The sequence below is a fragment of the Glossina fuscipes genome, unplaced genomic scaffold (genome assembly GCF_014805625.2).
Source record: "Glossina fuscipes isolate IAEA_lab_2018 unplaced genomic scaffold, Yale_Gfus_2 3, whole genome shotgun sequence".
Classification (NCBI taxonomy): Eukaryota; Metazoa; Arthropoda; class Insecta; order Diptera; family Glossinidae; genus Glossina; species Glossina fuscipes.
Window position 1 is genome coordinate 14,778,444 of NW_023998417.1, and position 4,803 is coordinate 14,783,246.

The 4,803-nt window shown below is 32.2% G+C and overlaps 1 long non-coding RNA gene across 1 annotated transcript; it reads right to left on the bottom strand.

Moving 5' to 3' along the window:
- Nucleotides 1–2,192: 2,192 nt before the first annotated feature.
- LOC119634327 lies at nt 2,193–4,797 on the bottom strand. The gene is made up of 2 exons (XR_005246952.1): nt 2,626–4,797; nt 2,193–2,556 (listed from the first exon to the last, which is right to left on the bottom strand). It is a non-coding gene; the product is annotated as an uncharacterized LOC119634327 (long non-coding RNA).
- Nucleotides 4,798–4,803: the final 6 nt, after the last annotated feature.

The following is a 4,803-nucleotide window of genomic DNA, read 5'->3' on the forward strand; positions in this document are numbered from 1 at the left end:
TAAATAAAAAAAAAAAACAGTTTATTTTTGAAATCACTAATTAAAACAACAAAACAAATATATGTAAATTCAATTATCTACAACAAATTTTTCTTAGCTACTCATTAAATTTCAGGGCAGTCAGGCATTGCGCCAATCAATTGAACGATGGCAATGTTCGTTTTTATATATGGTATTCAGTATGGTTAGCAGGCATTTGTAGATTGCGGGAATTAATGCCTGCGTTTATGTCTTCCAAAACATCTTTGTTCACGAATTTGTTGCACGTCCCACTCGTTACGTCTCCTCTCATCGATTCAGCTGGCAGTTGTTTGGCAGTCAATTCCATATCAAGTGTTGGGGAAATGTGTTATTATGCATTATGGTAGAGCCAAATTTCCACAAAATCAATTAGTTTTTGTCCTGTTTCATTGGCGGTGCTGCTCGTTTTTTTGCAAATAGTATTCCGCTTCGATTTTAATCATAATTCCAGCAAGTGTGCCATTGCTATACAAGTTTTGTACAAAAGCCTTCTTGATATGATCTTAAAAGTTTTGTTCAAAAGTTCTCTTTGTTTATTATTATTATTATTATAAATTTAGCCAGAGAATAAATTCTAAGACTAAAGTCTTAAAGCACTAGCATCTAGGGCTATCGGCTTTCTCTTTGTTTACAAATATCTTGTGTTTACATTATCAGATTCTACTATTATTTAGTATAATAATTCCGTCTCTGTTCTGCATACATATTGTATATGCAAAACTATTACAGCTTCTTTACAAAAGTTCTTAAAAGTTTTGCATAATAATTTCGTCTCTGTTCTGCATACGTGTTCTAAAAGGAAGTTATATTACAGCTTTTATACAAAAGTTCTTTTTACACATATCTTGTGTATGATTAGTGGATGCTGTATAATTCTTAGTTGAATTGTAAAAATATAGATATAAGGAAACGCATTTTTCCCCTAATATCAAGAGTACTTCTTCGCTGCGTTAAAGTCGAAGAAGTCAACTTTTTTGGGGGAGTTGACGGAGTGCTCGAGCTTGCTCGCTTCTGTCACTTCCAATTAATTTTAGGTCTCCCGTCCCGTTACTCCCAGTTTCTGCACGATCTCACCCTACTGCTCTTCTTTTGAAGATTTCTTTGCAAATGTAAATTGTAACATTTTTTGTAAATAAAAATTGATATTTTCTCAAAAGTTTCTAAAATTTTTTCTGAAAAATTTGTTGGGGTTTTTTTGTTTATAAATTTTTTTGTGTTTTCTAGCTAACATTCTAGCAAAAATGACACTTGAGGCGGTTTATTGGCGCTCCTAGCGGTCCTAGGACATCGGGACTGGGTCCATTCGGTTCCTTGGATCGGCCCCAACGCGTTATGCCCCTGTAATATAGCTGCCAAAAGCACGCACTTGTCTATCAAATTTATAAGGCGACATGTGTTTTACACATTTTTCCTTTGTTTTCCCGACGTCTTTCCATTTAACAGAATCGATTATCTGTTATCTACCAGATCTGTTACTTAACAGAAACGATTATCTTTGATCTGTTGAGTTGAGCCTTCAACATTAGCTGCTTGGCGTTTTTGTTGGGCATTTATTTATTATAAGCGACTCTGTGCTTTGCCTTTCAACAGAGAATTTAACCATTTATTTATGGCGCCTACCAAAAGGGTGGAAAACCGTGCTTATATTGCTTATATTTCCGTTATAAAATTGCGTACATGCGTGCAAACTACATACTTACATTGCTTGCGTACAAACAATTACCAAACAAATTTATTTATTCTTACTTTGCATTTTATTACAAAGAAGTAGAGTTTTTATTATTATTTTTTTTTGATTGTATGACAAATATAAATAAAATATATCTTGTAAAATAAAAACGTAAATTAAAAATGAATAAAGACTTGTTTCTATTTTCCGTATAAAACATTATTATAATAATCGTTATAAAGTTTAAAATTTGCAAAGTTTCTTCGTTAAATGGACAGTGTGGTCATGAAGACGTGGTAAGTATATCGATCGATCCTAACTCTAGTTTAGAAGGCAAGCCTTGTGCGATCTCACGTCAGAAACTGAAACTGTCTTAAAACTGTAAGAGAAAAAGAGGAAAAATATAGGACATAGGGCATTATCTTACCAATAATTACGATGAAGGGCATCAATAACGGGCGCCAAAAACGGCTGCGATATCTACAACATAAAAAAAGTAAAGGTTGTAGACGTACGCTATTTTAGCGTAGGTGCACTGGACAAAAGCAGTTCATAATTTCGAACACACTACTCTTCGCGTCTTCGACATTTTTCAGAACTTTCTCCATTATATTTTCACTAGCTTTAGTACGATTTAGAATTTAACTAATGCAGAAATTTACTTCCATTGTGAATATATTAATTTGTCAAATTACTTCGTAGGTGTCATCTGATGTGGTAGTGATTCGTGGAATCGGCGTGTTTGCTCGTTTAGTTATAATGAAGCAGGAACTACGACGATGCGGAGAAGTTTTGAAAAGACGCCTCAGAGCAAAAGCCAAACAAGTGTTTTATATAATGATTCGTCAATAATTCTTCAAGAATATCTGTAAAATGTATATATAATGGAAATGTTAGTTAGTTAGTTCGTTCACATGCGCGACTGATTTGCTTACCGCTCAAATAAAAGTGCGAAATTCCAAATTGTTGCCTCCACCATGCAATCCTTCTTTGGTGTTTGTTTCAAACGCAATTCAAATTCAGTTCCAAAGGTTTCCAGCATCCAAACGTAGTTTAAAGCAAAAATTATATCTCTCTTTTAATATATTTGGCGGGTGAGGTTTAGTTGTGGTACTTTGCGTAAATACCAAGTAATTTTTATTTTATTTGAAACAATGGGGGAAAACCTCACCCTTGAAGTAAAGTTTAATGCATTAAACAGTTGGGGAAATCAAAAATCGAAATTCGAAATTTTATATTTGCGAAAATCACAAAGATGATCGTAGTAGGGGGGGTGTGGGCGGATGAAGGCGAAAAAAGGTTAGAAGTCAAGAACTTTTCAATCATGAAAATATATAACAAAATATTAATTACAAATGAATTACGAACACAATCTGACCTGCTTTAGTGTAGAACAGTTTATATTGCAAAATAAATGTAATTCAAACAACTGATTGATTATTAATTTAGAATGTATACTGTATATAGGTATCAAAGAAAAAAGTCTTTATATGTACATGTCAAACAAAAAACATACATAATAAAATAAGCTTTCGATATTTTATATTGCTCTTACCCATAACAAAAGAGTATCACAATATTCATTAGGCATTCATTCATATCTAGTATACTATACGTTTTCGGGTAGTGATGATTTTGCCGATATTGTCGAATTTTTGAATTTGAAGTATATATATATATATAGTAGATGTGAAAATAAATTGAATACAAGAAGAAAAACTAATTGGAAAATGTAGTTAAAAAAAACCATCAAAGCCGAATAATACGAATTTTTACACTGAGGAAAACTGGTGTATTATGCTAACTATATGCTGTATGCTGTTTGCTTTGATCTTTTTATCGCAAATTGGGTATGCATATTATGATGTACGTGCTATTATTGCATGCTAAATAAACTTGGTTAATGGCATTTTCTTATATATGCATATATATATAGAAATATAGAACTGTTGACGTGTGTATAAGAGCACATTTACATAAAAGGAAAAATAACGAGTAGTCAATTTGCAAAAGAACTAAACGATTGATTACCCAACACCAAAAATTTAAAACGAAAAATGAAAATTATTTTTATAGAGACCTTTGATTAATATCAGATTCTTTTCTTCTATATTTGCATTGATCTAATCAATTATTTAATTCAGAGTAATCTTACAATGTTGTTAAATGAACGTCTTTGGAAACTTAATGCACACACAATACACTCATACTATGGAAACGAACACGTATGCAGCAATAAAATATATAGAATCGTGTATACTTAGCAAATTAAAAGGGCTTGGAAAAGCTTCCTAACATCACAATAGAGTCACCACCATCTCATCTCATCTCCAACATCTGTATACAACACTCATTCAACAAACAGGTCTATTATCTATTACATCATTACATCTTAGCATATCATCCAGCCAATTCAACACCATTATATTACAAAATGACCCCACATTCTGACGGTCTATTTATTCTTAGATTCACAATTATTTGACTATTAATTTCCGTAATTAAAACGCTTGTTATTTCGTTCGTATTCTTTTTTATCAATTCACTCACTCTCTCTCTCTCTCTCTCTCTCTCTCTTCGAAATTGATACTCTCACATTACTATTCATACCTTTTTCAGCACTCTCGCTTAATTCGCCATACAAATCTTAAACGTCTTTATCATTATTTAACCACCATATATGCAAACACACTCGAATATAATTTAACTATTACATGTATGCCAGGTACAGTAGTAACAACATATCTGACGCAAACAAAATTCGTTCCAATTCAATTCAAAATCATTTTCAAAATTATCAACCATTCTAAAACAAATTCCTTCACTCTCTTTCCCTGCCTCACGCTATGCCGAATGCATGATCAAACCACACGCTAAAAACATACATCATTCTTCCTTCTTCTCTTATCACTAATAATTGATATATAAATTATTCTTCTCTTATCACTAATAATTGATATAAATTATCATTAATCTGAATTTAAACTTAAAAATGAATGATACAACAAAAATAAGTAAAAACGATATTTTGATGTTATGTAATATTGCAAGGGCGTACTTATTTTCGCTGCAGTGTAGGAAGTAGTTTGGGCCACTTTCAGTACCAACATCGT